At 35.6% G+C, this 12,444-nt stretch overlaps 1 pseudogene; it reads left to right on the forward strand.

Annotated features, from left to right (window-relative positions):
• The first annotated feature begins 4,640 nt into the window (after nt 1-4,640).
• Nucleotides 4,641-6,092, forward strand: LOC116199024 (annotated as a pseudogene).
• Nucleotides 6,093-12,444: the final 6,352 nt, after the last annotated feature.

The raw sequence follows: 12,444 nt of genomic DNA on the forward strand, positions 1-12,444 counted from the left end.
TTTTCATCTCACAAATCCTTAATAATATTACAAATTACAGTAACTTTGGAATTTGATATCTCACCAAGAAAGGTAGCGTAACTAGAAGAAAAAGGTAAATGAACTCTAAGCTTACTGAACATGACCATTCACTTTAATAGGAAAAATTACTTCAGGAAGTGCCAAGACAATCAATTTCTATGTGGATCATAAAACAATGGGCAAGCAGCAAAAGGAAAAGCAAGAAGAAAGTAGTTTCGAGGAAATACATCTAAGCTAATATATGCCGACAAAACACCAACAGATTAGAATTGTAAATTTTATTCTTTCACCCAAAACTGGAGTCAACAAGGTAATATAAAAAGAAATGCACGAAAATAGGAATTCACATCATCAATTCGGATTTGTGATGAGATTGAAGATCAGTGGAAAGAATTGTGAACAAAAATCACATTTTATATAATAAAGGACTAGACCGTGATTTTTATGAGTATTTTTGAAATTGTAAAACTTATAAAATAGACTATTTAAATTTGATTAAGGGGAATTTAAGAGTCCAAATAATTATATATGATGTGAAAAAAATGCACCGAAGAAGCAGCCTTGTATTTAACATTGGGTCTATTGTCCCCGTCTTTTTATTCTCTAGGCTAATTTAGAAGTATGATGATGATTGTTTGATGCTCTGGAGACAAAATGCAATTAAGAGGATTATTCCGCAAGCTTTCGGTTCATTCATCGAATACTCATAATATAGGTTGGCCAATTTAATTATTGAGTTAAGCCTGTCAGATCCAATAGGTTTATTGCACGTTCGTTCTATTAATCTTATTATCATCATCATTTATAAATATATAATAATACTTAATTAATGTCTTTAATCATATATATTACTTATTATATTTCCATTTGATAAATACTTAATTCATGCATGTGATGTATTAGGAATTATTTACCAAAGAAAAAAAGAAACAGTGAGGATGTGTTACGAATCATGAGTTTGGTCATGACCCGTCAGTATTTGGCCCCTCTCAGAGAAACTTCGAGCCCCTCCTGGTTATGCCGACAGCCAAGGCTATGTAGAAAAGACGACATAAATAAATGTAACTTAATTGTCGTCTTTGCCTAACCAAACAAGATAATCGATTTTCAGATCATTATTATATTTAAATTTAGGTTAAAAAATCACTATTAGTATTCCTGAACACATCCTCTATTTTTCACTTTCATTCTAAATATTCATTATTTTGTGTCAATCTCATTTTCAACCTTACACGATTTTTTTCATTCCGTTTAAAAAAAAATCAAAAAATTCATTTTTAAAAAATCTCAAAAATTAAAAATAAAACGTAAAGGGAGATAGGAAAATTCGAGGGACAGGGAAAGGCGCGCACTCCGATGATGTCCCGACGAACATTAAGTTCATTAATTAATAATTTTTCTTATGAAGGCGGGAGGGTAGTTTGATTAATTAGTAGCCCAGAGAATTAATAATTAATGGATTAATTGTATCTTGTCCAAGTAGCAGTTAAAATCCAAAGAATGAAATCAGCTGATTTTCTCCGTCACAAAACCATAAAAGCTATCCAAATCAATCCACATGTACACCGTCACCATCACTAAATATTTGCATCAAAATCAGCCTTCCCCATACTTCTTGAACTTTACCTTAAACGTTTAAACATCCGGTCGTTGTTCACATGATAGGAAACCCGCTCAAGATATCTTGCACATAACTCTTTCGAACACGATGAGAACATGATAGCATGCGTACGGTTTTTTTTCTTTCAACAAGAAACCGAAAACAATGTATAGGATTTAAGCCAGGGTATAATAAGATCATGCAAGAGGGCGCATATATGCCGCAACAAACTCGAACGGGCTTGCTTAGGCCACGCACCTGCAACGGAGTGTCGTGCAAGGAAGCAAAACATGACACATGAAATTGGGAAGTCACATGAAAAATTAATGAAGGCAAAGGAAAAAAAGGGCCAAACGAGAAATTGCTGAGAAGCTGACTTTTTCTGGGGGAATAATTTTTTGCTGCTGTTTTTTCTTTGACGGGGCTAATGAAAGTAAATGGAAATTTCAAATAAAAATATGAAAATGAAATTAATAATTCCGTGAAATTGAAGAAGAAGTCTTATCAACTCATAATCAAGAAGTTATTGAATTCAATTCTCATCCATAGGACTTGAATGTCTGTTTATTTTGATTTATTTTTTATTTTTATACTAAAAAAATAAATTCTTAACCTTTTTATAATTAAAAAAATAATAATTTTATGAAAAAAATTAATTAATTGGTTATAATATTTTATTTGGAATACGCAAAAGACGACAACAAAAAAGCACGACAAGTCAGCTTCGTTCGTCTATCCATTTAAATTACATTATTTTAATTTTTCCAGCCGTCGCCGTCGCCGTCGGAGGGTGATTCAAATGAAGTCGACGAATTGAAAGGAAAAGCTTCTCATTTTAATTAGTTTACCGATAATCCCAAAATAAAGAAAAACAAATTTTTTCTTTCTCGTTTAATTTTGGAAAAAAGAAAACAAACTGTCCCCCTTATTCCTTGATGGACAAGGAACCCAATGTACGATTATTTATTCATTCCACGCAGGCGATTACAAGCCGAAAAATCAACTCAAAAATGATGCAGACATCGCATGATTTTGTCGGGAACCTGTACGAGAATGTTCGTTTTGATGTAAAATTAGGATTTTTATTAAAAAAAATTCTAAACTTTCGATGATATTTTACGAGTGAAAAAAAGATAGTTGTATAATCCATTTCCCATGTTAAATTTCCCGAGCATGTTTCGAAAAAATTCCGCAAGCGAAAGCGAAGCACCTAGTATTATATTTGTATAGAAATAAATATTATATTATATATTATATTATCACCCATATTCTTAATCTTTCAATATATTATTTTAATACAACATATCTTACGTTTTCGATTCATAACCTCAAAAAATTAATCTTATGGTTAATTATTTCATATCAATGCTTTGTAACTTAATAATACTCGAATCAGATGTCCCCTAAATTATGTCGGAGGTCCTTAACCCTAACACCATATACCTCCTATGGTATAACTGCTTGGTGTTTAGATCGGTAAATAGCTGATACACTAACTAGGAATTTTGTATAATCTAATGCATCATCTTTTATCTAATTAAATATAATTTGGTTTAGGTCAAAACAGAAAATTTTCAACACGAGGTCTTGATCAGGGAGAAAGGCCACTTTAAGTTTCGTCTAATTTAATTAATTTGGGTGGGTTTAACAGGTTAGAATTTGACCGTCGGGAAAATTCCTTTCCATCAGAGTCAGCTCAAATGATCATGAAAAAGGCTGAAAAATATTGCCTTCAAACGCTATCACACCAGAGCCATATGGAATCATACCCACAGAAAAGTAGGCTAATTAACAATGACGGGTTTGAACAGTAATTAACCAACTTTATGCAACATCATAGACCAAGCTAGATCGGAATTCCCAAATACATTTCATTCTGCCTTTTGCACGCTGTGCAACGTCGAAACAAACTATAGCTGCAATAGTCTGATTAAGATGTTGATGAGTCGCCCATCGTTGTTAATTTCTTTACGGATAGATCGGTCTCAGTTTAATTCCATGGGAAGTCGAACCACCGGCCATAATTTGTGGGATCTTTCTTTGCCCATCTCATCTACCGGAGACGTCGAATATGAAGGCAACAGAAAAATGCCAAATTCCATTCATTGTTTATATACCCAAGAACAAAATCGCAGTGTATGAGGACCGTGCCTTTAGAAACCTAAAAGCCCTAATGTAAGTTAGGTAGGAAATTCTTTAAATTTGAAATACCTTAATTTCGAATAAAAAATAAAGAAATTAACTAACTATTAAAACAGTATAAATTTTTCTCCATTAATTATAAAGAAGGGTCGTGAACCTAGTAAAGGGACATAAAAAAATGATAGTTTCACTAGCGTGAGAGCCAAGTTTTTTTTTCGGTTATAATAGGAGATTTATGGCTTAATATAAGAAAATATAAAGAAAATCTAAATAAAGGAGCACGGATAGTCTCACTGATAAGAATCGAACTTGAAACCTCTAAATTACTAAATGAGGGTGTTAGTCACTGCATTATACCCCTTTCTCAGACCCAAGTAAGAATCGAACTTGAAACCTTTAAATTACTAAACGAGGGTGTTAGTCACTGCATTATACCCCTTTCTCAGACCCAAGTACTCTTAATACTAACTTAACTGTACAAAACTCCTATTATGGTAGGTTCTGCCAGTCCGGGACCAATAACTATTCCTTCAGTTATAAATGGTGATGGATATGTAGCAGTCTTAATTCATTGTGACATATATACGGTAGACACGAATCATAGGTCCCATCATATGATGCATTACTATAATCCAAAATTTAATTAATTTATTGAATTTACATTAATGATGGTCTAATCCCAGGGCCATCTTGTAATTCTAGAAGCAATGAAAGAGCGGTCATTGGTCAACTATGCACTTTAATTTTAAGCCCCGAACCCACGAAAAGAAAATATTCACGCTCTTCTTCCATAGAACCCTCTGGACACATTAGAATTTCGACAATCCAATCCAATCCCTCCCCCGCCCCCAAATCTCCCTCTTAAAAACCCCTTCAAACTCTCCCCTTCCTCCCCCAAACATCCCCCTTCACTCTCTTCAATATCCTTTCTCCAAATACCCCAAAAAAAAAAAAAGCGCTTAGTCCATAGGAATTTAAGGTTGTTTGGGAGATCGACTGCGTCCTTAGTGAAGCATAACGACATGGGCGCATTGGTGGGGCATGTGGCACCCGGGTTTGGCTTCTTTGTCATAGGCCTATGGCACCTCTTCAACCACATCCGGCTCCATGCGCGTGGCCCGAGCTCGTACTCATCCCCGCCCTGGTTCCCATCCCCTAGGGTCAGGTACCTCGAGTTGTACATGATAATGTTCGGGTGTTCCATGTCCATCGCGATGGAGCTCTTCATAGGCCCAGACAGGCACCAGCCCCTAGACCCCGACGGCACCATCCCATCCAACCACCTCCACAACTTCGAGCACTCCCTCATCTCCCTCTCCTTCTTCACCTATGCGGCTTTTGCCATCGTCTTGGACCGGGTGGTGGGGCCATCCAAGGCCCACGCTGGGCCTTCTTCGGCCTGACCCAGCTAGTTGGGGCCGTGGCCTTCGGCCAGCAGCTCCTCCTCTTCCACCTCCACTCGGCCGACCACATGGGCGTGGAGGGACAGTATCACTTGTTGCTCCAAATTGTGATCGTTGTGTCCCTTGCCACAACCTTGATTGGGATCGCCCTCCCAAGGAGTTTCCTAGTCAGCTTTGTGAGGTCAGCTAGCATTCTATTCCAAGGAATTTGGCTGATGGTCATGGGCTTCATGTTGTGGACCCCACAGCTCATCCCTAAGGGCTGCTTCATGAACCTAGAGGAGGGCCACCTGGTGGTCCGGTGCCACAGCGACGAGGCCCTCCACCGGGCCAAGTCGCTCGTGAACATCGGGTTCAGCTGGTTCCTGATCGGGGTCACGATCTTCTCCGTATCCCTCTACCTCATCCTCACCAAAATTTACGGAGACAGCGTCGAATATCAATCTTTAGACCTGGAAGCAGATGATGTGGAGTCGCAGAAGAGAGCCAAGACCGTTAACGATGAGCCATCGAGGAGTTTTATCCACGTGGATAAATTGAGTAGTTGCCCGAACGGAAGTGACATGGAAAGGTAGCTGAGCATATATGGCAAAGTGGATAAGTAATTTGGTCTTGGCATATTGAACAAGATTAGAGACGCGTGCAAAAATGTGTTGGGTTGGTGGGTTATGTCAATTAGTGATTTTCTTTTTTCTTTTTTTCTTTTGTTCTCTCTATCTCTCTTCATGCCTTTATTTGTGATTATTGAAGGGTTTGATTTTTGGGGTTTGGAGATTTGGGGATTAATTATACTGGTTTATGTTTATGGGCTCAATTAAGATTAGGAGCTGGGTGGCTTAATTATTAACTGTGTCCGTTGACTGTATATAAAAGAATACTTGGAAACAAAGAATATATATATATATATATTTTTTTATTTCACCCGAATTAGTTTCATCTGATTTGATTAAGCCATGAAGATTGTCTTTTTTTTTTCTTTTTTGGTTCCCTTCTGTTATGGGCTCAGAGATTTACATTTGTATCATAATTTATAATTTGCGCTTTCTAATTTATATTTGTTTTCTCCTTAACGCATGCATATGATTAAATTTACTTAACTCTAAAACTTTATAAAAGAGTTTAGCATTATCATCATCAAGTCGATATCAAGAGATTTTGAATTCAATTTTCATCAATAAAACTCTCATGCCTCTTTATTTTCTCAAACCAATCTCCAATTAAATTTATAAATCTCTGTTATAGTCAAAAGAAAAATCCATGAAATTAACTAGAGATTGGCTAAAAAAGATCTGACTCGGATCGATTAAATTATTTCATTAAAAAAATATTATTTTTTCCTTCAATGTAAAAGGGGATAAAAAATTAAGAGAAGACGTAGAATTGTGATGATGAGTCTTTTAAATATTGCGAGAGCAGAATCATCAGCTATGCATGCATGACGCATCAGTTCCTTACAAGCATCTGATTCCTTACATATCTTTACACAAACAAATATATCATGTATCAAATCCATACGCCATCAAATTTCTTGCACATATGGAAAATTATAATATAATATGAGGAAAATAGCCATATATAGCGTAATTTTTACCTTATTTTTACTTCTTAGCACGTTTTTAAAAGTTGTCATAATTGTACGAATCACCATTTTATTCCGGATCTAACATACCATTAAACTCCGTCTAAAAACCGTTACACACCGTTAAACTCCTCATCTCCTTCTTCACGACTTTGCCCCTTTTCCTCCTTTCATCTGCATCCCTTTTGAGGACCTCCTAGAACTTCATCATCAGACCAGTCCCTCCTTTAATTCTTTGGACGCCAATTCCATCGAGGGCTCTTTTTCTTCTCCTCTCTTTGGTCGTTGGCTCGACTGCCCTCCAGCTTCCCGAAGCCGCTGTTGTCATTTCTTCTCGGCTGCTGAGCTATTGTGCCCCTCTCTCGAGTTTCTTGATGTGTTGTTTTGCTTCCATGTTGCTCGTTGATCTTGTGCCGTCCTCTCTTGAGCTTCCTGAGCTATTGTCGATGTCGCCTTGCAATTGTTGAGGTCATCCTTGAGCTTGCTGAAACGTTTTGTTGTTGTTCATGCTTCCTGAGCTCCTTGAGATTGCTTCTTGTTGTTGTTGAGCCTCTCCTCAAGTTACTGCTAAATGCTATTGCCCTCCTTCATTCTCGTTGATGTGCTGCTGGTGTCCTTCCCTCAAGTTTCCTGAGCTCTCCTCGAGCTACTGCTCTTCTACTTGTCTGAGCTTCTTCAAGCTACTGAACTGCTGGTGTTCTCAACCACCTAGAGCTCCTTGCACATTTTGTTGCTGCTCATTTTCACTGCAGAGCCTTGCAGCTCTCTTTCCTCTTCCCGTGCAGGTTGTTGTAGCTCGTTGCTTCTGTCCAAGATTTCCTGAGCTGTTGTTCCTCCATCCAGTGCTTCCTTGAACTCCCTACTGCGTTTTGTTGCTACTGCTCGGCCTCTCTTCGAGCTCCTTAAGATGTTGTCGTACTGATCAGTCACTGAGTGTAAAATACCATTTGTCTCAACACTGAGGAGCCTTTGAACAACCCGCTCCAATCTCAGTTTGAAGGATTTTTGAAGCTTTACGGGCTCCTTATAATTCCGGCTTGGGAGATGAAACACACACGCAGGCCAGCTTGAGCACAACACTGACCATCACACCCCTCAGCTCATAACACAACTCGCCCGTGTTCCCTCCCATTCTTCAACTCACCCTCGAGTTCTTCTTAACAACAGTCGTCATCACCAGGGACGATCAGCTGCCCCTCTCACAAGCATCCTCAGCAGATGCTACTTCCTCCTTGAGCTCCTTGACGCCATATCTGTGGCCTAGGCCCTCTTGACATCCTGAAACCGATGTGTTGTGAAGCATAGTTGGTGGATCTGGAAGAGCTGGGAAGCAGAGTCGTGAAGGAGGAGGAGGAAGAAGAAGAAAGAGTTTAACGATATTTAATGGTTTTTAGACAGAGTTCAACGATATGCTAAATCCGGTAATAAAATAGTGATTTGTGCTAAATCGTGATAATTTTAAAAAACGTCATAGGAAGTGAAAATAAAGTAAAAACTGCGTTATATGGGACTATTTTTCCTATAATATGTGATGCCACCTTCGCATTGAGTCAAAAGTTGTAGGGCGATCGTAGCGAAAATGAGACATAGTTTATCTGGGATATCGCCTTGACCGGGAATTAAACATCCCGCTATTATATAAATGACTAGAATTATCCACACGCCCACACTACACGGAGAGCGTAGAGCGACACTACAAATGTATCTTATATATTTACTTTCCTCTCTCGATGTTTCTTATAAAACTATAGAGATTGAAAACTGGTTTGCCGAAAATTCGAGCATATCAAGAATTAACGAGTAAATCGCGGAATAAGCCAGACTACGCAGGGTGATAGTAATTGAAAAAACTGTTAATTAAAAATTAAATTATGGGGGAAAGAAAAAAAAAGTAAATTTTTTGGCCACTAGCGGAACAAGGATGACCAAGATTAAGAGAATGACAATAATTCACAGCCACGAGTTCAGGATAATGTGTGACATTTCGTCCGCCTAATTTCTATTTTTCCTTCTTTCCCATACACTGTTTTTTTTTGGGGTTCTATCTGGTGGACTTTAATTTCTCGTACAAATCAATTTTGAGAGCAGGAGGAGGAAAAAAAGCAACAGCCAAAATTAATTTTGAAAAAAGAAAAATGAAAAGAGAGGAGGAAAGCCCCCTCGACATTTATACTGCTATACCCTGTGTTAAATTTCAAAGTCAAACCAGTAACATCACAACGGCCGCTGAATGTCTCTCATCTACTAAATTCTTCCAGCATATGAATAAGATTCTAGCAAATCAATTAATTATGATAATAATAAAAATAATATATGAAGGTTCAGACGATATATGATTGCGCCATGGTATCCCAATTTTACAATCCCTTAACTCATAACTATTATATTTTGGTTGTTTGAATAATTAATATCATTAATGAAATTATTATCACACTTAATCATTTTATTGAAAAATAAAAAAGGAATTTCTCGATTCACAAATAAATATTAAATATTTCAAAAAATATATTAACAAATCTGATTAACAAATAGATATTAAAAAAATCCTTAAAATAATTTATCCATGAATAAATTTCTCCATGAATAAATTTCTCCACAAATATCAAGTAAATTAAATTTTATTATTTATTTTTTACTCACCCATGCAATACGCAAATTTACACCTAATTAATAATTAAGCTTGGCTTATTAATACGTGGATAACGGCCACTAATTTGTAAAATAGCTAAAAAAAAACATTTCTTGTCATGTCAAAGTAAAAAAGGATCGGATTATATAATTAAAGATTATCAAGTTATACACATTTGTCCTCAAATTAGAAAAGTTAACAGCATCACATTGATATGAAAATTTAGCTGGTGAATATGGTAGAAAAGTTGAGATTGTATATTAATCGATCTATACAAGTAAAAAAATCGAATCCAATTAATTAAGCGTGTAAAAAATATTACATATATATAGCTTCAACCCACTGTCGATGTTATGGAGTGAGCATTCATCACACAGAAGATAGGATCATTTGAGATATTCCCTTAACCAAATAATGCAACACCTTCAGCTCGAAATGGCCTGGTCCCTGCATACTCGATCCTCGTACGAAATATATTTATAAGGATGTAGCGCAATTCACACCTTCGCCTAGTATCAAAGAGGTTTCAAATTCAGTATTCATAATATGACCACCTATACACTTTTATTAGACCCATAGACATTCTTTGTAATCGGAAAAATATATATATATATATTTACAAGAGAAATGTATATAATAGTATATATATTACGCAAATTGGAATAATTTCTATTCGTGAAGAAATATACATAGTTTCATAATGCAAATACCTGATTGTCTATTTTACTCGAACAATGACACATCAAAATTGCAACAAATACATTGTCCGATCGACAAGAACTCCTCCTTTTCTAGTAGAATGCAGTTGGAATGAACAATTCCGTAGCGCAGTCAAGAGGCCCTAATTTTGGATAAATCATCATCCGACCAACCATCAACTTTCAGGTCCGTATAATTAATACATAGATCTCTTGAGAACTGCCCCGTTTGGATTCAAAGAAATTTGATTTTAACTTTAACTTTAACTTTAACTTTAACTCAACACACTACACAATAAAAATACACATTTTCCAAGTCAAATTTATAATCACATCTCATTTGTCCTTTTCCACAATTAAAATCAAAATCAAAATCAAAGTAACTTTAACTCTGAATCCAAATGGCCCCGAGATCCGACTTTCGTGTCAAAAGCTGCATCGTTAGGCATATGGGTAAGGGATTAATTAGCTAGAGAATTATGACCTAAGAGTCAAACCACTTAATTTCCTTGATAAAAACTCAATTAAATTCAAGTAGCCTTAAAATCAATATGGGAAAATAATCTTCAAGTCATTTGCACAGTCTGTATGATCGGAATAATTCATCCCGTGAGTGTGTAAGGTGTTCACATTTAGGGGTGATCGGTTCCGGATACCCTGTATTTTTTATAATACCCGGACCCTACCCTGTAAGGGACAAGTTTCAAGATTTTGGAACCGGACCCTACCCTGTTGAATCATGGAATCGAAACCTACTCGGAACCTGTATTATACCACGGGTTCCGGGTACTCTGTTGAAACCTGTAAATTTTTTCTTCTCACTAAATAAAATCGAAAATATCACATATATAATCAGTAATCATGCCAAATAGAATATCAACAAAATTTAGATTATTCCACAACAATGAAATAATAATATTATGTCTCATCAATTCATCGACAAAATTGAACATCCATAATACGATCTCATACAACAAAGTGCTTATATTCTGATTCATTAGAGGAGATAGTAACTTTACTCTTTTCTCGTTTTTCTTTTAATAAATAACCGGTTCCGGATACCCTGTAGGCAGGAATCGGAACCGGAACCGGAACCGATTTTCACAGGTTCCTAATTTTAATACCCGAAGCCTACCATATTTTCAATACGAGCTACCCGGACCTTACCCGTTAGGGTAGGTTCCAACTGATTCCGGATATACCCGGTATTCATGCACACCCCTATTCACATTATCGTAGAATTTGGTAGCTGAAATTCGAATATATCTCCTTATGTACATACATATATATATATATATATAATCTTTATCTTATTTAATCTTAATCTTAATAATAATATAAAATTGGTCCATTGGGACCAACAGGCAAGTGGGATACATTTTCCCACTCGCTCCTTTTCTAAATTTACAATTTTTTAAAAATTTTCATTTTAAGAAAATTTCTCTCCCTTTTTAGTATTTTGAGATCCAACCAAAATAAGATGATAGGTGATCTGATCTATTCGTGGGGTCAAATAATTCAGTGATTATGGTCTAATTTGTTATTTTCAAAATAGTTTATTTCTAAACTTTTATTTAGAAAATTAGAAAAATTTCGTATTAGAAATACCGCATGTTCAAATTAAGATATATGCAAGATTTTTATTTTCAAATTTTAGGCTGTGAATGAGAAACCTTTTTCCACTCCCAATATTTTGTTTTCTTTTTAATTTTCACATTTTAAAAATTTTTCCCTTTTGTCCAGACCCAAAAATGAACGTTGATTTCATTGCTAATTTATTTTTTTATAAATTTATAAAATGCACATATTTTCATTTTCTTAAACTAGATTGTGTTCTCCTTTACTTAGTATTTGCAAAATTTCAAATGTTATTCATACCACTCACTTTAAAAACAAAAGAGTAAGCTTTTTACTCAACAGTCAACGCATTTAAAGTACACTCCATAAAATAAAAATATTGGTATCATAATCGATAATATGGATTAGTATATCCATAGTTGAGTTAAGGACAAATTGAGAAAAATATGGACATATAAGAAGTATGCATGAGTTCATGAGTTCTACCATCTACCAATTTTAAAATTTAGATTAAACATGTGCTCGCAATAAGATTTATCACTCATTATAAACTCTTATTAAAATAAAAGAGTAAACTCAACTAAATTGATATGATAAATCATACTGTATTTTAATAGATAGGATAACCATAAAATTAGGTTTAGTGTTAACGAAAAATTTCATAAAAATAATGATTAAATAATCATAATCACTTCAATATATCTAACAAATAAATAATATTGGTGGTGGGAATCTATATTGAAGATTTTATTTATAATTACTGATTTTCCAACCTTAGGGTCCTTGGGAGAATC

This window comes from Punica granatum, chromosome 3, assembly GCF_007655135.1.
Source record: "Punica granatum isolate Tunisia-2019 chromosome 3, ASM765513v2, whole genome shotgun sequence".
NCBI lineage: Eukaryota > Viridiplantae > Streptophyta > Magnoliopsida > Myrtales > Lythraceae > Punica > Punica granatum.